This window comes from Condylura cristata, unplaced genomic scaffold (assembly GCF_000260355.1).
Source record: "Condylura cristata isolate star-nosed mole 26May11 unplaced genomic scaffold, ConCri1.0 scaffold00020, whole genome shotgun sequence".
Taxonomy (NCBI): Eukaryota; Metazoa; Chordata; class Mammalia; order Eulipotyphla; family Talpidae; genus Condylura; species Condylura cristata.
Genome location: NW_004567121.1, coordinates 1,298,293 through 1,319,122, shown reverse-complemented (window position 1 = coordinate 1,319,122; position 20,830 = coordinate 1,298,293).

The window sequence follows — 20,830 nt, the reverse complement described above, 5'->3', positions numbered from 1 at the left end:
AAGTAGGAAGATGAGAGAGAGACACTGGCAACATGTGTTAGCCACAAATCAGGAGACTTCTCCACAGAAAGAATCAAGCCACATTCAAATGGTTTTCAAACAGCCTCAGTGCCCCTGAAGGCAAAATGGTTCATTATTACATGGGCCTCACCCAACTCCACTGACTTGTGAACAGCGTGGGATTTTTCGCATGGTTTAAAAGACACTGAATCTCCTGAGCCTGAGGCCACTGCACATGCCATAAGGCATCTGGATTTGTTTGGAACTTTCCAAGTGCCATTCTCTAGGTCACAGGTGACCTAGATGCTCAGGTCACAGATGTCTCTGCTTTCCAAGAATTTCAGCTGCCAGCACTATACTCCTGCTCTGGCCTATTGCATCTGACAATAACACACAGACAAGGAAGGGGTTTCTCAGGTCAATGAGTTAGAAGGATAGAGGAGGAAAATGGCTGAAATAGTTTTCTTAGGTTCTCCAACATAATTTAATTTTTTAAAGGTTATTTATGCATGCATGCAAGAACTGGGGTACAGACCAGAGATGCAGGGGTCAGAGGACTCACCAGAGACAGAGTGGAGGGCAGAAGAGGCAGATCGACTGCAATACACTGCTGAGGGGAGCAGTGGGTGGGTCAGGAGAAGTCTGCCACACCATGTGGGTCACCTCCCAGGCTGTCAGGAATCAAACTCATGCTTCAGATGCCTTTATAGTGCTGTGCTTTAACCCGTTTCACCAGTAAGGACAGTCCCAACATCTAATTTTATACCACTTGACCCAAAGCATGATTTTGCCTATGAGAAGAAAAATGCATTGATGAAAGTTCCTTCTGGGAGTGGCTGGACTGAATTTAATTAAAGGCCAGTTTCTATGGCCTCCAAATTCCTTCCAAGAGCCTGCCTTTGGCAGCACAGATGGAGGCTCACCTAAGAAGACTTGCAGTTTACAGCCCTGCCTTTCTCTGTAATTTCTTTTCTAGTTAAGGTTAAACACTAAATCCCAGCCAGATGACAGCAAATGGACTTTGTAGCTATTGGCACTCCACTCTGCATTCATCCAAAGGAGAACGCCCATCAAAAGTATCTCCAAAGGAATCACCACATGCAGGATCAATGCACCCACTCAAGAACCTCCCCTCTTTGTGCCCTGAGGAAGTCCAGGAACGTCTGTTCGTAGGGCCCTGGCAGGGCTGCACAGGTGGCGAGCAGTGGGCCTAAGGCAGTGTTTGGAGGGAGGGGCTGTCCCTTATCAATGCCAACTCTCCCACTGTTGTGATTTCTAGATTCCACTGTCCTGAAGCAGGTTTGGTATAGCCTTGGACTCCAATAAAAAGTGAGCCCCTTCTTTCTATCCCAAAGGACATCTCATATTGGTGGGGGGGTGAGTGGTGGTCCCCACTACAATTAGGAAGAGGTGTTCTTTTTTTGGAGGGGGAGGAGGTGTTCTAATGTACCACTGAGGTGTCAGTGGGACCCCTGGCAAGCTTGTTACCTTCACTGTCTTGAGATGCCAACTTCCTTGAGTTGCTAAAGCACCTTGCATGTCTTCAGGACTTTGTTACAAGGCTCTCCCACCATGACATTGAACTATATAAGGTCAGAAGTGAGTTCATTCCCTTCTATCCTCTCAGAGCTATGTACAGGATGGGTGCAAAAGAAGTGCTCAGCTGATGGGCGGGCAGAGAGGTGGATAGGAAGGTGGACATATGGATATATGGATATATGGATGGATGGGTGGATGATGGATGGATGGATGGATGGATGGATGGATGGATGGATGGATGGATGGATGATGGATGGATGGATGGATGGGTGCGTGGGCAGGTGGGAGGGTGGAAGGATGGATAGATGGATGGACAGATGGGTGAGTGGGTAGACAGATGGATGGGTGGGTGGATAGATGGATGGATGGATGGATCTAACAGCAAATTCAGCCTAGGTGGGAAGTCTCATATATGTGCCTATGCTTTCAAAGTGGCTCTCTCATTCCCAGGAAAAGAAAGGCAGTCTTCTTCCTGCTTGAGACTCCTTCTCATGGACTCATTGCAGCAACTGAGATGGGAGAAGTGGGTGGTAGTTTGGGTTCATCACAACATCTCAAATCATTTTTAAAACTTTTGGCCCAACCCCATAAGCCCTTTGCTGAGTACTTTTCTCCTCAGTTTTTAAACCCTGGGGAAATGCTATCTGAATGTTTCCAAGTCGTTTATGCTCAGCTCATCAAAATACCATTTTATAAGAGCTGTTTGAACTCCAAAAGGTCTGGGAAACTTGCCCCTCATATATTTATACATGAAAGGCTGCCTGAGTTCTCCTATAAATGGAGTGCCCTGCTCTGGTGCCAGGAAATGCTCACCATCATCCCTTTCCTGATCCCATGACAACCTCGGCAGGTTGCGGGACAGAAAAATCACAGGCTAATTCAAGGCAGACAGTCAGACTAGGTACCGTTCCAGCCACGTCACCTCCACTAAGAAGAAAGAACTCTTGGACCTAGGGTGGACATTTGAGTCCCCAAATGCAAACATTTTCAAAAGAATGCTGCCCTGCAAACATTCCTTTGGTGCAAATAAAGACTAGAGCTGGAAGAGAGAAGGACCATCCAAACATCCAGGGCAACAGAGTCCCAGCTTCTTCCTACATTTCTGACTAAGGTATGAGGTCTACACTGAAAATAATTAAAGTGTGTCAATGGTCAAACAAACAGTGGTATGACCATGCCATGGATTTTCCAGGGCTCTCCAGATATCTACATCCACAGAGAGCAAGATGTTAAGGCACCGGCTCTCATGATTTTGAAAGCTGTCAAGACCAAAATTTGCAGAGTAGGCTGGCAAGCTGAAGACGAGGGATGAATTGATATTGTAGCTCAAATCTGAAGGCAGTTTAATAGCAGAATTTCCTTTTTTGGGTAGGTAATGGAAGGAGGTAACTGGATGAGTCTTTTTTCTATCAAGACCCTCAAATGGTTAGGTGAGTCACAGCCACTTTCTGGGTAATAATCTTCTTTACACAGAATCTACTGATTTTAAATGTTAATCTCATCTGAAAAATATTTCACAAAAACATCCAGAATCATGATTGACCAAATATGTAGGCACTATGGCCCATCCAAGATGACACATAAAATTAACCATAACAACAGCAACAAAAAATTAACCATAACAAGTCCACCTCTTGTCAGTTTGGCCCCCATGCAAACCCTTAAACCATAATTGATGTCGAAATAAAAACAATAACACGGTCATAATGTCACCTAATGTGGTAAAACCCTCTGGGTAAGACCAAAAAAAATGCACTATTCTCCCAGAACAGGATGCAAACATCAGGTTTTTGTTTTTTATACCCTTGAAGTTAAATGCTGTGAGGTTAACAATTCTTAAATATGATATAAATTCAATATAATTAGTGTTACATGATAAAAGGATGAGATATGGGGAAAAAACACACACCTACATAAACATATGCATAATAAAATAAGGAAGGAAAAATTATACTGTTACAATCATCCTTTCTATGTCCCCATGCTGGTATTTATAACCCCATCCTTCCCTACTCAGCCTCTACCAACATCTAAGCTGGCTGTGGTCTGTCTCTGATGAAGCGACCCAAACCCTCACTCTTGAAGGGTCTGGTCATTCATAGTGCTCCCTGCATCGGGTTGTTGTAGTTTTTCCACTGACATTCTCTGCAAGGTATTGCCTCCTCACTAGCATTGTAACTGAATCTGGAAAAGGCTATTTCTCATTTCCATCAAACCAGCTTCAGCAGGGTGGGGAACACAGGCAATGGCGGGAGGGGGGACATTTGCCCCTCTCCCCTGAAGGGATTCAGTCAGCTGTAAATAAGCACTACTCTCTGCAAAGCCCACATGAATCTACATGAGTAGAGGCCATTCATCTGAACACATTAATGCCACAGACCTGAGCGACACTTTCCAAAGTGACTTACTGTTAGTGGTAACACTTAACTATTACATGTGCAATTTATTTTGGAAGCATGTAAATGTATTAGTATGTATTAGTGATGGAACTAGACTCATTCAAGTTGCCTTTCAAATAGTACTTTAAATCAAAAATAAGAATGATGAAGATAGGACTTTAGCAGCCCGTAGGAACTGCCAAACAGAGGTCAGCAGCCAGTGACTCTGAGTCACAGGGGTGGGACAGGCTGGGGATGACACTACTGGACAGGCTCACAGGAAGCAGTCACCGGGGTGAACTTCATCTGTGGTGCCCCTTAGCCCCTGTCCCAGAAGAACCACCTCCTTCTGGCCCATCAAGATCCTCCTTCCCTTCTTCCCTGTCAGTGGGTGCTAACTGACCTCCCCGGGCTCGGCACCCTCTGTGGGGCTCCCTCACCATCTGTCCCTCGGGACGCATAAGTGGGATGTTGCCAACCCTGCCTGTGTTTCTTACAGCTGATTCACCAGATCATCCTAGGGATAGAGTTTGGGTGTTTATGCAGTTCACTCAATGTCAGATCATATTTCTCCAATTGTTAAATATTCTTGGAAAACATGACTTGTAATAGCTATTAACATTGCCGGATCCAGGACCGTCCACTTACTTGATGCTGGCCTTCAGCTGGCAGACTGTGGTGCTCTCCCTTCTCAACTCCTCCCAGTGGAGAACACAAGCCCACGCGTGACCATTGTTGGCATCCATGCCACATCCTAGATGCCAGCAAGACCACTGTTTGGAATGTACGCACCAAAATACCAAAAGAAGTAAACAAGGAAAAAAAGCCCTACAAGAAAAGTTATTGTGGCCCTAAACCTGTCTGGCTTTTTAGTCCAAGTTTACCAGCTCCTGAGATACTCCCATTCATTTAGTTCAGATCATAGAGGAATAGCTGACTCTCTGATCAACATGCACAATGATAAGACACCCAGCATGCAGCTCAAGACAATGATGTTAAAGGATCCTTGAATCATAGATATTTTTAAATAATTGTTTACCACATGTAAGATATATAACAGATGCCCCCCCCAAAAAAAAAAAACATACTATTACATTCTTAAAACATAAATTCTGGGCCCTCCCTAGTGGCGCAGTGGGTTAAAGCACAGCACTGAGAATCTAAAGCCTCTTCCGCATGAGTTTGATTCCCGCCTGCCCCGGAGGTGACCACATGGTGTAGCAGACCTCTCCTGACCCGCCCACTGTTCTCCTCAGCAGTGTACTTCATTGATCTGCCTGTTCTGCTCCTTACTCTGTCTCTGGTGAAGCCTCTCACCGCCCCTGAGCCTCTGGCCTGCACCCCAGTTCTGTATGCACAAATAAATAAATCTTTAAAAAAAAAAAAAAACATAAATTCTCGGCCCTCCCTGGAGACACAGAGGATTAAAGCACAGCACCAAGAAGCTAAAGCCACTTCCGCATGAGTTCGATTCCAGCCTGCCCCTCCTGACCCACCCGCTGCTCCCCTCAGCAGTGTACTTTGTCAATCTTCCTGTTCTGCACCCCACTCTGTCTCTGGTGAATCCTTTCACTGCCCCTGCACCTCTAGTCTGTACCCCAGTTCTGTATGAATAAATAAATCTTTAAAAAAAAAAACATAAATTCAATAAACCAGTTTTCCATCCATCTGAATAGATAGGGTCATACTAAAATTATTGTCACAAAGTTCCTTGCCTCTTAGGAACTGAGCTGATGAGGGGTAAAGTCAACGTTACAAATCTGTGCTGAGACAGAAAGAACTCTCTTCACCACAACGCATCTTCATATAGATGAGAAAGAACACAGTCCTCCCCTTTACAGGACATCGATTAAAGATCACAGTAAACTCAGGCAATGATAGCAGCACCTTCATTTGTGGATAAACTAGTCCCAGGCACAGTACAAAGCACTTTTATGGAACACTATCACCACTCCTTCCTGGCAGTATTTTGGACCCAAAATGGCAAGTGGAGCAGAAAGGTAGACTTCAGATTCAAGATGCAGAACAGTGCAGGTAGCTAGTGAACAGTGTTCCAAATCAAGGATCCCGGAGCTCCCATGGGTGTTTGCTGGTCAAGTGTAGGAGAAACCCACCACCCTTAGCTCTACTCAACCTTGAGCCACCAGTGGGATTCGAGACAAAATAGGAGGCCTTTGCAGTTTCCTTCTCATAGATGGTTCTGTGGCAGTTGTGTTTTCAAAGGTGGCCACAAGAATACCTCTCCTTCACATGGTCTTCCAGAAGCAGACAGCGAACATCACTACATTCTTCCATCAAGAACCAGGATTTAAGTCTTTTCTTCTTGATCTCCACAGATGTGGAAATTGCTCGTAAGCAAGCATGCACAGCCAAAATATCATACCAGGTTTACACAGTCAGAAAATGTGACAGGTTTCCAGCTTGGTGCCTGGGATCTGAGAAATCTGACTCTCCAAGGCCACCATGTTGAGAAAGCTCAGGCCACATGCAGGTTTTCTGCAGGCTGCGCCGTGAAGTCCCAGCTAAAAGCCAGCATCCACAGCCTCAGAGACAAGCAACACCAGCCTCCCCACTTGAGGCTTCAAACACCGTGGAGCAGAAATTGACCAATGAAATCAAAGCAGCTTGTATGATGTTCCCACAACAGAAAGAGGAAGAGCAAACTTGTTACTGAGTGTGTCACCTTCAAAAGCACGAGTGATTCATCAGAATTAAATTTGAATTTTCCAGAAATCTTGCAGTTCACACATGAAAAGAAACAGAAACATTAGGACTAAATGATTCAAAACGTGTGCAAAGTACACAACTCCATCAACAACGAAGACTGGGGGATTTGGTTAGCCCCAGAGACCAAACAGGATCCCAGCATCTCCAGCCAGGTGTAGGACTTGGAACTGCCAGAGGGGAGGTTGGGTCTGTTATTTGAAGGTGATTCCTGGTCCACAGATCTGGGGGACAGCAGGAAAGAAACGGGCTGTCAAAGAGACTGATTCTACCACAGATGTTCTAGCCCTCTGGAAAGAAAATAAAAAGCAAGTCCGGCTTTTCTTGCCAATGGGTGAGACTCATGGTGTTGTGTCTATGGGGAGGAGGGTGGAGACTGTTACTGAAAACAACATAGAGGCCACAGCCCCTTATCTACATGGCCAACATGGGTCGACCTTCACCCATGTCCCCATTGAGAAGGGAGTTTCTCCCTGGGGTCAAGTCAATTTGTGTGGAGAAAGTACAGTGTTCACCCCAGCCCAGCCCCTCCAAGAGACTTCTTCTCCTCTTGTTGCGAACTTGAGGTCAGAATATCCTCACACTGACACCACCTTAAAGAGTTTTAACAGTAAGGATCCACCATTGTCTCAAAGGGTGAGCTCACTGATTGTAAGGAGGGGACCCCAGATAATAATGAACACCGCCCCCTTGTCTGCAGCTCACTGTCTCTCGCTTCTCAGAAAAGGGGTGCTGGGCTTGCATGGGAGGGTCTACCTGGACTCCCAGGGCTCCGTCTTCCTTCCTGAAGGAATTGTTCTGCAATGACTGACTGGAGGCTGGCTGGCCTGCTGGTCTCTCCCCAGCCACACACACACACAAGTGTGCAAAATGATACCTTGTTCTGGCAAAGCATTAACTCTGGAGGAAGGAGAGCTCATTGCCATCTGACATGATGGGGGTGAAAAGGGAATGCACCACCCCAGAAGGAAGAGACATGCAGCAAAGCACCCCAGACATACCTTGTGGACATGCAGCAAAGCACCCCAGACATACCTTGGTTTCCTTGGAAGCCAGTAAGGCAGTGTGCTTTGTGGGGTCTCCCCACCTCCTGGCCTTTCCTCTGGGCACCAACTCTCCATATATTATGTCCACACCTGGTCTTAAACAGGAAGGCCAGGCTGGGTAGATAAGCAGCAAGCTAACATGTTGGGGTGATTATGTTCCCAGAGCTACTGCCAGACAGAGAAACAAAAACCAGGGATTGGAATTTTTAACTAAAAGAATAAGTAATTATCTTTTGCTGGCAGTTTCTGAGGGTGACTGCTCCCTGGTTTCCTTAAACACTCAGACTCCAGGGGGCTTGCTGTGTAGATGTTTCATCTCCTCTGTGACCAGCAACAGCTCACACCTCTCGAGTCTGGTGCAGTTCCCCCACATGCAACACTCAACACTCAAACCCAGGGGAACACGAGGGATACTTCCTATGGGCCTTAGCCGCCAGCTCTCGGGGTTTCCACAGTCCAGGCCACCATGACAAACACCTGTTGGGTGGCCAGAGCCGAACAAAGCAGCCTCTGCATTGACGCCAACCAGCAAGGCAGATTCTCCAGCAACCAGTTACCCAAGTCTGCCGTGCTCCCAGCACCTTCGCTGTGCCAGCAGCCCCAAGCCCTTCGCAGGGGAGCTCATTGTGGCTTCATGAACAGGGTGATGAGCCACCCGAGGCCTCTGTGGGCCACAGTCACTCCCTGAGAGTGGGAACTGTGGAAACTGCAGGGACCTCTCATTTGCTACAAGGGCGGCTTCCAGCTCAGATTGAACCTCTTCCTGGTGAAGTCTCACCTCCTGGCAAGGATGCACTGGAGAGAACATGGCTTTCCACACGTCAATTTGCTTTGTCATTTGCAGCAGCTGGCCCCTCCCTCATTGCCCAGGGTTCCTGTGGGCCCTCACACCCAGGAAATTCACCCTTTCATGTGGCCAAAGCAAGTTCCCAGGAGGCCCATTCTGATGCTCTCACCCATCCACAGCAGCCCAGATGGCTACATGCCTACTTGACTACGCTAACCCCTGTCCCCCCGATAGTTACATAAGAGAAGATAAAAAATGACTCTGAACATGACCTATGGTACACTGGTAGGTGTCCCTGTGCCATCTCTTACCTCCCCAAAAGAGGAAAATACATTCATCTGACAACAGGTGAACTGATCACAACATGCCGGGCATGTTCAAGGACAGGAGACGCCACAGGGAAGAGAGCCAAGGTGGCTTGCAGCGGCTGTTTCTGCCAGCATCATGCCTGGCACAGCTGGACAGCCGGCGGGGCAGCACCACACCAGCCATCTCCCTTGGAAATGACCTTGGTGACATTTATTTCTAATAACCCTGAGCATCTGACTCATCCCACTGCCATGAGTCTTCCTGCCAGCTGCAGTGATGTGAGGCAGCAAATCTCTGGAGCTCCCATCAAAGAACAAACAACCTAAGCACCCCATACTTTCCAGGGGTGCCACAGCCTGGGGGTACCTTGGTGGCAGAGGGCCAGGAAGGTAGGTGCTGGGTCATCCTACCACCTGTGTGCCCATCTGCAGCTTACAACTCCAGCCCTGCCATTCTGTGTCTGCAGGTCACAGATGGAGCCACGAGGCAGGCCGGCAGGGACCGGGAAAGAGGAGGACACTTGGGCCGCTTCTAACGCCTGGTCAGCAATGTCGGAGACTTTGTCCCTGATCACAGACTATTGGGGGGCAGGACAGGCAGGGTCTCAAGGTGGGAATGGCGTCAGCGAGCAGAGATTCCTAGAAAAAGGGGGAAAAGGGAAAAAAGGGGAGCGGGTGTGAGGAAGACACGGGAATGGGAGTTGGGTGCAAGTCTTCCTGCTCTGCCTTCAGCAGAGGTTTATTTTATACTCTTCAGGCAGGCCGAGGGGTGACATTAGCATATGAAATGGGCTGAGATCACAATCACCTTTTTGCTTAGAATAGTCTGGGGTTGTTTTGACCTTTAGTTGAGATTATAACATTTTTAAAATCAATCTATCAAGGTTAAAACAGGTACACAGATTCACAAAGTTTAAGACTAATATTACTATATTTACCACAGTGAAGATTAACCAAAATACAGTCCCCTAAACATTATCTATTACTTAAGGGCTTTCATTCTCATAGAGACATCCTAGGGGGTAAAGTAAAGTGAGGGGAGGAAGAGGACATTGCTTGTAAACCAAATTAAGGTAAGGTTCTTTGAAAAACTTGTTAGAAAGTTTGAGTTTTCTAGAAGTCTAGAAGGTAGAAAACCTGATTAGCTCTGCATAGGCGACTTGAGTGAATTTCCATATTCAAAGACTAGATAGTAGAAAGCTTGAGTGGTTATTTAGAAACTGAATAGAAGGCTAGGTGAGAAAGTAGAGTGATAAGATTTGGGTTTTCCTCCATCTGGCAGTGAGAGACTTTGCAGGAATAGCCATTTGTTTTTATTAATCAGCCAGTTGCTTAATGACTTTTGACTTCAAGAGGAATTTCTCACCCTGGTGCAGTACTTGCTTGTCAGGGCCAGGTAGCGCCTCCTGAGGCTGAGGCAATCCAATTGTAAGCTGAAGGTTGCTCAGAATATTTTGATATTACGATTATACAAAAAAGGGAGGTCATAACATAAGTTAGCGTGGAAAGTCTGATTTTTCAGAGCATTTCCCCTCCACCCGTACCGTGTCTGTTGATAGAGGTTGCATAGCTTGTGTCACAGCAAGGTTTGTGTTGTGTTTTTCTGTTGACCCCAGTCACTTCCAGTCCCAAAGCCAGGGGTCCATGCTGCTCCCTTCCTTTCCATCCCTGTGTCACAGCAGCCTGACTGCAGCCAAATATTCTCATTGGTGAAGGCATCTGCCATAAGGCCTGAAACTCATCATTTCAGGACCAGGGGGTGAGGGAAGCAGCACCGCCCCCCACACCCCCACACCACCTTACCCCTCCTGTTCACGCACGTGCACATGCACACACACACCTGCAGCTGGAGAGCTAGTCTTCTGTTGCTGATGTCGATTGTTTTTTTGTTTTTTGTTTTTGTTTTTGGAGTTAGGGGAGTCCTTTGGGTTCACTCTGGGAAAGGTTTCACCAGAGATCCCCTTTCAGCAGCATGCATCGAATTCCAAGGCAAGTTTCTCCATGAGACAGAGACATTAGTTATATTTAAAGAGCAGGTTTGTTAGGGAAAAGGACAGAGGAGTAAAGGACTCTTGCATAGGCACAAGTGGGCAGGAAGAGATGCCCCAAAGGGACGGGTTTGCTGAGAGAGACCTGCATGGTTGCAGGCAGGCGGCCCCAGGAGAGCAGCCTTCGCTGAGGGAGGTCAGTGCAGAGAAGTCCCGGCATGGTCACAGGCAGGCAGGAGGCTGCTGCCCTGCAGAGGGAAAGAGTGGGTGGAAAGAAGCACCTGCATAGTCACAGGGGGGCAGAAGACTGCTGCCCCTGGCAGTGCAGAGACAGCCCTGGTATAGTCCTCTTCTCTTTGGAAGGGGCTCACTCCTTTGAGGGGTGGCCTGTTAGCTGCTGATTCGGGGTAACTATGTGGAGTCTCACAACGGGCCCAGTCTCTATATGTTCATCCTCAGGCCTGTGCTTCCGATATTCCTTAGAGCCGTCTGATACAGGAACCTCTATGGCTGGGTTCATGGTTCCTTCTGCCCCCACCTCCTTCATGAGTCAGGTTTTAACCTTGTGATTTATCCTTCAAGTTTTCTATTCTTTTCCTCCATCACTACTAGACGCAGAACCCAGGTGGATGTTAGTGAAAATGGGTAAGTTGCAGCATCTGGTTGCCTCACAGGTGGAAAGAGCACAAATCAGTGTTTGGGCAAATGTGCTGTTTTTATTCCCCTCCAAACAGCAATGGAGTTCAAGGTGAGCACTGTCAGCTCCCCCAGGCAACAGGCAGAAAACCAAAGGCAGAATCAGAGCAAGCTCCAGCCTCAGCACAGGGCAGCCCTCTTTCAGACACCCCAAACACCTGTTTTTCTTGTTAAGTAAAAACAAGTTAATAGTCACAGCAAAACCATGAAAGAAAACCACAAGTGACCTGAGGATTTCTGACTCACCCCCCAGCTTGGTACTTTGTGACATTCCACCCAAAGCCATCAGCCACCTGCAGGGCCCTGAGAACTGCTGACCAGCAATCCTTTTGTCTCCCCAGCTCAGGGTAATTACCCATGTGAGCCTGCTCCCAGATGCCATTGCTTTCAGATTAAAAAAAAAAAAGAACAACATGAAAACCACCTTCCTCCCCCCAAGCCCTAGTGACTAAGAAAAGCTGGCAGGGACCCTCCCTCAGACCATAATTGTGGGAAACCTCTTGCAAAATAGTTTTCTCTGCAAGATAAACTGTGTCTGTTCCCAGCAGCCAAGTGCCACACCCATGAGCCTGGGTGAGAGATTTCCTTTAAGAAATCTCGAGAAAGCATTGGGAATGCTCACTCTTCAGTGTGCTGGGAATGGCTGGGAAGGAAGGTTCCTTATACCCTTTGAGAAAGATATTCATGTTGTTGTTGTTGTTTAAAAAAAAAAAAAAAAACAGGCCCAACTCAGGGTCTGTCACCATGGGCACAAGTCAAAGTTCTTTCCTTACTAGCTGGATGGGTCGCTACAGCCAGGTGTTCTCGGCTGTCCCAGGCGGACCAGCCGGGTCCCACAGCCATCCCAGATGCAGTGGCTGGTGTGCAAGTTGCTGCACTCATCATACAGCTCAGCTGGTGTGGTCAGGAACTGGATGGGTCAAAAGTCAAAGGCTGCTTTCCTAGGCTGGACTCTGGGTGGCAGGAGGCCATGAAGGGCTATCTTTGGGGAAGTGGGAAACACTGGCCCTACCAGTCTTCCCCTCGGGGGTCCAATTACCCCTTCTCTGTGGGTCCCTGCCAGAAGGTGTTTCAGACTCATAGCAGGTTTATAGGCCTTGCTTTAGGCCAATCCCTTTTGGGTGGACTTTTCCCCACGAGGGGATGGGTAACTTCAGGTGTTTGATTTAGAAATGATATTCTTTATCTTTTCTGTATTGCACACTGATTGTAGCAAACTCCCTTTCCATTAAAGGTCTTATATGTTTTGTCTTGATGCAGCAGATGGCAGAACCTATTTCAAGAGGGCAGGTTTGGGGGTTCAGGTGTGCCCCTCTCCCTGCCCTGTCACATAACGTGAACCTGGGTGCCACCGCAGGGACATTAGAAGGGACAGCCCCTCCTCTGTCTGCCCAGGCCCAACACTGCCCTGTGGCCTGACCACCTCCACTTGCCTGCCTTGCTGTGCCCTGCACCTGACTGGCTTCCCCAGAACACCCCAGAACGCTGAGGCACCGGGGCAACACCCCTGCCCTCTGAAAACTGACCAAAAGCACAACTTCTAGGGTCTCTAAGAATTCAGAGAAGCCACAGAGGATAGGAAGCAAGGGGCTGCCTGGGGCCCCAGGCCAAGGAAGAGTTGGGGTTGCAAACCCCAAGTGTAGGAGCTGCCCTGCATCATGCCCGCATGTGAGCACCATCTGGGAGCATGTGAGCACCATCTGAGAGAGCTCTCTCTGCTCAGTATCTCCCCCAGCGGTCTCTCCATATGAGGAACAGACCCCAAGAGGCACAGCCCAGCTGGTTGATCCCCAGCTGTCACCTCTGGTGGTGGTTCTGTAAGAGGAAACTCTGGAAAGGTGACACTTGCTGAGCTCTCACTTAGAAAGCTTAGAAGCTTAAGTTTCTAGAAAACTGAAGTTTCCCCTGTATGATCTGTCAATGTAGGGTCATTGCCACCTGAAGAAGCAGGTCTCTCTCGGAGCCCCCTGCACAGCAGGGGACCCAGGACTGAGGCACACCACGGAAAGTCTGCAGGGTCCCACGGCGGCAGTCGGAGCCCCAGAGCAACCCTGTGAACACAAACACTGCAGCCCGTTTCCGCAGGTCACACGCTGGCCTGCAGCCGAGCACACTGTCCCTCACCACCCTGCTGGAGCCAGCGCCCAGAGGAAGAAAGAAAAACTGGAGAGTCTGACGTTTGACACCTCCCCACCCCCAGGCAGGGCCCGGCCAAAGGGGCTGTGCCCCAGGGGGTGAGTCCAGGTGTTTGTCAGCATCACCGTGGTGTTTTTAGCTAGGACATTTCTGCAGACCTATTTTATGGATATTTGAAAGACATAAGCCTGAACTTGAGAACCATAATATTCTACCTCTCCAGTGCTCAGGAGGAAAGAGAAAAATCCCCTCAGAAAGCTGACTTCCCTCTCCAGACACCCTGAGGACTGCCTTGTTCAGAGTCACTGTCCTAAGGACAGTGCTAAGTGACAATGATGACATTCCTCAGAGGGGGCACCCAGACCAGCCCAGGGTGGGCTCACTGTTGGTCAGATAGAGAAGAGTCATAAGTAACAGCCAGGATCCAGGGGTCTGCTCACCCAGTGAACACAACTGCTTCTTACAACTTGGTGATTTATATGAATTTTACCTAATACACAGTCTTTAAAACCTGGATACTCTAAAGGCACAAATAGTAAGACTTTATTTATGAAGCCAAGAAAGTAGATGGAATGTTCTAGAAAAGAGCTCCTTTCCAGGCATTGTACTGTTGCTGTTGTGTTTCCACAGGGTGGAACATAAGATAACTTTTCAATACTCATTCATTTTCTTCCCCCTTTTGGACCGAGAGCTCTTTAAACGAGTCAAGTCCTGACTTTCTACCTAAGGGATGACAGAAAGAATGTGACACGATCCCTCCTGACACCCCCACAGCTAACGTGTGCTGCAAGCCTCACTCGTCTTGTTTGCAAGAGCTGTTTTGGAAAGCAATTTGGCAATCTGGGTTAAGAGTCTTAAAAAAGGAGTTTAGATCCCTTCCACCTGGCAATGACCCACTGGCAATCCATTGGCAAGAATGAGTCAGAAACTTGGATTCATTTGCAAAGATGTTCATTGAAGCTTTATATAGGGTTGTAAAAAGTTGGCACCGGTGTCTTTGCCTCACAGTATGGGAATGGTAAATAAATTATGGCACACGCATAAGATGGAATAAACAGCAGCCATTTAAAGATGCTGCTTTTCAAGGCTATTTAATGATTCAGGAACATGGTTATGCTATCATGTTAAAGCAAAAGCAATCGTTCTACAAAATCACATGCACAACAAATTCCAAAACCACAATAAAACTGCACATATATGTGTACATGCACATGACAGGAAAGGAATATAATGAAGTATCAAAAGCACCTATCTCTGAAAGGCGAGCTTGTGATTCGTTTTTATGTTCTCCTCTGTCCCTTCATTATTTTCCATATGCTGCCTTCAAAATGTAAAAACCTAGTCAAAAGACATTTCCACCCAAAGTTACAAGAAAAAAATTTTCCATCATTAACAGTGCAAGTTTGGAATAGTAGGAAAACTTTCAATGTGGAACTTCAGCTAATCGCTGCCTTGGTCTGGCTTGGGGGCGTGCAGGGCCCAGCTTGCACTGAGGAGTGTGTTCTCTTACCCCTGTTTCCAAGGAAGAAATCGGGCAGGACTCAAGGTGGGCAAGAGATTCAGGCACCGCCTGAAACTCGGAGCAAATGTCTCAGAGCTCCTGAATAGGCACACCCAGTGGTTTTATTTAATGCTGTAGTGGACCTGAGAAAAAGCTTATGCAATTGCAACTGGCCCATGAATGACATGAGGTATGAACTGCAAGGATCTGCTCATATACGGGTTGGCTGTTTTCTGAATCCAAATTCACAGATTTAACCAACCTCAGGTGTCATCTGGTTTAAACTGCAGATGTAGAACCCACACTTGCAAAGGGATGGTTGTAAAGGACATGGACATCACGAGGTGCGGAGGGGTTGGGAGGTGCCCTTCAGCCACTCCTCCCTCATGGATTGCCAAGGATGACAGTTATGGGGTAGTCAAAAGTTATACTCTGCAGGGATATGACAATTCAGATGGAGAAAGGACCCACTGCTTTGCTTTGTGGCTGCAACAAGGCATTTTTTTTTTTAAGTTGCTCACTAATCATCATCTTATAAAGGAAATAAACTAACCCCACACACACCCCTTGCTGCTCAAGGGTCAGCTGTACTCTGTTTACATCGGGAGTTTTGCTGTTGTTTTTTTTTTTTTTTTTTTTTAAGGTGTCAGGTGTAAGCTAGTGGCTCCACGAAGGTGCTACACCTCTCCTTCCAGCCCGGGACCCAGGATGGCCACGGCGACCCTGTCCCACCACAGCTCTGATAAAGGGGCAGTTCCGCCCAGAGCTCTGGTGGGGGCTCTGACGCCCCTCTGGCTGCCGCAGAGGAGGCAGGACTGGTGAGCAGCCGGAGGACAGTGGTGGACAGCAGTGTCCACCTGACTGCGACCGAGCAGGCTGAACGCCCCCTCCCGGCCCAGGCTGCGTGGACTCTGCCCCCAGGTATGCCCCTCTGACGTTCTCCACCCTTAGGTACAAAAACTTGATTCTTCGACAGAGGCCAAGAATTTGGCTTTAGCCTCCTGACAAACAGCATCACCAGGAAGGCTGCTCCTGATGTAACTGGGGGTCCCCAGGAAAAGGGGAAGTTCCAGGTTCCCTGCCCCACCCAGAGGTAGGTGGAGCTGAGCAGAGAAAAAGAAAGAGAAGGAATCTGAGGAGGAAGGCAGCAGGATGGAGAGCCAGGAGGAGACCTGAGGGAGCCACATGGAGCAGCAAGCATGTGATGGAGAAACCGGACTTGTTTCCTGACCCTGGGCTGGTTAAGGCAGATGTGGGTGAGATACCTGCAGGGAGGTGACTATGGCAGTGTTCATATTGATTTTGATTTTGCTCTTTTGCTCCCAGATTTGTCTGGCCATTTCTGACCTTTCCATGGGTCCCGGCCAGAAGGTGCTTTAGTCTTGTGGCAGCTTTCAGGCCTTGCTTTAGGCCAACCCCTTTGGGTTGACTTTCGCCCACGAGGGGATGGGTAACTTCAGGTGTTTGATTTAGAGATTATATTCGTTGTGTCCCGTATTATACACTCACTGTATTAAAGTTCTTTTCCATCAAAGTCTTATATGTTTTGTCTTGATGTGGCAGATGGCAGAACCTATTTTGAGCAGGCAAGCTTGGGGGTTCAGGGGTGCCCCTCTCTCCTTGTCCTATAACACTGACACCAAGGCCAAGCATCCCAGGAAAGTCCTGCATCCTCAGTCCCTGCCTCAGACAGAGCCTGCGTGCAGCCTGGGAGTCAGCCCCAGGCCATGCTTGTGCCACAGTAAAGGGCAGTCCTCCAGCGGCCTGGCCCACAGGCTTTAGCCCACGGGGTTGGCTGAGCAGCTGAGATGCCCAGGGCATGAAGGCAGCCCCTGGGGACTCCAGCTACTGCCAGGAAGGCGCAAAGGACACCCTCCCCTTCTGCTCTGTAGGCTGCAGGCTACAAAACACATCTCAGATTACTGCCCTTTTGAACTTGGCCAGTTGAGAGAACCACATGAGATCATGAATGAGCGCTTTGAAGAGTGAAAAAGCTACATAAATGCAAATTATCTTGTTTTTTTTTTTTTGTTTTTTTTTTAGGTTTCTCTTCAGTGCATTGAGTAATGAGTCTGCAGGCACAGTCGTCAGTGATTCACTACGAGTTGGGGGCAGCCACTGCTTCAAGCTGAGAAAGTGGGGCCGGATGAATGGCAGGAGCTCAGCGGTGCCCTACTCCCCTTAAGGTTAGAACTAGGATAATGGGGGTGGGGGACCAAAGGGAGGGTCGAAGAGGCTGGGTCAGCTAGTGACAGAGGTCCCGGAGGACAGCCCAGGCCTGAGGGACCAGCAAGTGTAGGAGCAAGAGGAGAAGCCCGGGGTAAATGACTGAGCACGATGCTGTGTGCCCCAAGAACACAGGTGTGCTCTCGGCGCTGAATGGTGACGTCCAGGTTGTGGACTGGAGTGGCCGGGGTCCTTGATGCTGCCCCCAGCTCTCCTTCCCAAAGTTCTCCTTAATCAGGAACGGAGACCTCATCAGGCCTGGTCACCAACATGTACTGCTCAGGCAGTACATCAGAGACCTGAGAGCAGGAAAGACACCTAGCCCCCAGTTCCCAAACCATATCTCCCATTACCACTATCAGAAAGGGATGTATGGTCAAAATTGAGGCACCTGCACAGGTCTCCTGCGAGTGTCCGTAGGGCCTGTGGTGGGCTATGGAGTGCTGTAACTGGAAGAACCCAGAGAGTCAGGGTTTTCCAGGCGGACTTGACCATGGACCCTCTTGATGAGACACCAATTAGCATCTGGAATAGTAAATCTCAATTTACTCTTCTTCATGTTAAAGAAGAAGAAAGGGAAGCTAAGAGGTGGAGGGACTTGCCAGGTAACAGGACCAGATCGCCACAAAACAGAAAACAGCTCTAGACCTTCTGTCTACACCCCCAGACACATGCACCCCAGCCAGGCAACCAGCCAACACTCAATGGTGTGCTCTTCATGCAACTTTCCTTCCTGGTCACCCAGAACTCAAGGCTATGAAGGTCAATTTTGTAGCTGAACCTGAAACCACATTTCACATTATTAGACAGACATATTGACCCTGCACAGTGTAGAATTACACTTTCGGCCATCTCAGCATTGATTGATAGGACAGTTTGATCTGTCAGGGGCTGGCAGAACAAGAGAATCAGTGTGCTCACGCACTCTTCAGAAAGCCCTCCATCACTGACCCTGCAGGACACATGGTAAGACTGGGACGCACAAAGTCCTCCTGCCCAGGTCCGGGGCCGAGGGGAACCCCTAAAAGACAGGGGTTAATTTAGCACCTTCACAAGATCTCTGGGTAGTGCAAACGTTAGGGAAAAAACAAAGCCACATCCAGTTACAATCCAAAGTAGACCACCATCAACTCCACCACTTCTTTTTTTATCTGGACCCAATGAGTCATGATCCTTTTTTGTTGGCCAGAAATACGCTTCTGAGTGCCTCGTTGTTTTCATGGAGGCCTCTGGACTCAAAACCACCAGCTGCTAGTGAGGAACAGGAGGAAAAGGAAGGGTCCATAAGACTGCGAAGCTGAAGCCGAGAGCAAAACATTAAGAGCAGAGAGAGGGCCAAGAAGAGATGGGTGAGCCAGAGGCCATCTGAGCACCCCACACAGCAGGCCCTCCCTTGCCCACCCCATTGGAGGCAGCAACAAGGAAACAAAGCAGATGCCTGGAGAGCGACCGAGGGGTCGCCTCAGCCATGGTGGCCTCTTCCCTCTAGCACCCAAGGGTGTGTGCAGTGTTCTCTCCATGGTCTGGAGCCGGGAAGTTGATGCATCCTTCAGCGGGGCTCTCCAGCCCCTCCCCGACAGGGTTCCGTGTCCTCCTTAACATGTCAAGGAAATCCGAGGTATGTCTGCCCTCAGCCTCGTGTGCTGTGCACGTTCGCGTGACTGGGAGCAGCGGTGGCCTGTTCCCACCACATTCCCAGATCTTACAAGTTAATATGTAGTCGGTATAACTCTTGTTATACCAATGCTTACCACCCGCAGGCACTGTTTAAAACACGTCAACGCTAGCACAGATATAAGAGGTAGGCCGAGTCACTGTCCCCCTCTTAGAGATGAGGAAAGAAGCACAGAGAGGGTGTCACTCATGTGTGGTAGGTATAGTGAGGCCTCAAACCCTGGCAGCTTGCTGCTGAGTCTGTGTCTTAGCCGCTCATCAGTATCTGTCAAGAAATGTGTGTTGAATCACCAGCCGAGGCATCAATCAAGGCCTGTTAGAAACTGACTTCATACAAAATACACTCTGGCTCCTTGGTCCCAGGGTTAGGATGGGACAGTAGGAAAGAAATGACTCAGAGAGGCCCTCCCTGGTGGCACAACAGGTTAAAGCACAGCACTGCAAAGCTACAGCCCCATGAATTCAATCCCTGACCAGGGAGCTGACCCACATGGCGCGGCAGACCTCTCCTGACCCACCTGCTGCTCCCCTCAGCAATGTGCTTTGTCAATCTGCCTGTTCTGCTCCCCCACTCTGTCTCTAGTGAATCCTCTCATCTCCCGCACCTCTGACCTGTACCTCACTTCTGTATTCATAAATAAATAAATCTTTAAAATAAAAAAGAGGAAATAATAATAATAATGAACAACTATATACCCGAGACATTTTAGGGGGGTAGAGTGGGAAATGGGATCAAAAATGGGGTGAGGGGAGGGAAGTGCACTGGACTATGGTGATGATGGCACACAGGTGATTTGGTGAAGGGAAGCCCATGGGGATTACAACTGAGATGGAAAAAGGCACAAAACTATGCAAAAATAAACTATTATATTAACATTTTTTAAAGATTAAAAAATGTAAAAAAAAAAAAAAGAAGTGATACAGAAGCACAGTGCTGGCCAGTTCCCATGACAGCAATCGCCATTGGTATAGCAGCATAGGCAGCCATCACCCTGTCCTGCGCACCAGGCAGAGAGAGCTAACTAGCCCGCAAGGGTTAGCCCGCTGTAGCTAACTAGCCCGCAGGAGCTACAGCGTGGGTCTCAACCGAAACTGACTTTCTTCCTTGCACATCCTGGTGTTCAAATGATTATTATTTTATTAAAAGGGGTATGTTTGTTTCTGTGGAAAACATCATGGATTAATTCCTGTCCTTGGGGGATGTCCATCAAGCCAGCGTAATCAGCCACAGGTTAGTAAGAAGAAAAAGATAAAAATCTGCCACAACCAGCGGGGAAAGAAGCCCTCAGCCCAGTTGCTGTGGAGATTCAAGATGCAGGTAAGACCTGAGCAATTCCCTAGCGTGAGTGAGCGAGCTCTCGGGGGAGGGTGGAGGCAGGCCTGAGCCAGCCTAGCTCAAGACGGCCAGGTGAGCCAGCTAAGCAAAGGCCGGGTTTGATGTGTTGTTTTCTTTGAACTAAAAATGACCCAAAGGGTGCAAAATAATATCTCACTCTCTATTTCTTTTCAACCTCTAAAAACACAGCCCCCACATAGCCAGGTTTCCTTGGAAGGTCGGGGTGTGGCCCAGGGGCAAGAGACAAGGCTTAGTGGTGGAAGAAGTCAGGCACGCATGGCTCGCCTGAAACCAAAATACGGCAGCGGAGGTTCTGGGAACGAAAACCACGGGTGAGTCAGCAGACATGCAGGCAAAGCTTTCTCTCCACGGCGAAACACGAAAAGAACTTTCCAGGGAAACGAAAAGCTCACCCCCTTTTAGTGAGAGGGCAGCGGGCTCAGACGCAAGAGCTCCCGGCTGAGAGGCTCCAGCAGCCAGTTCTGGCCCTC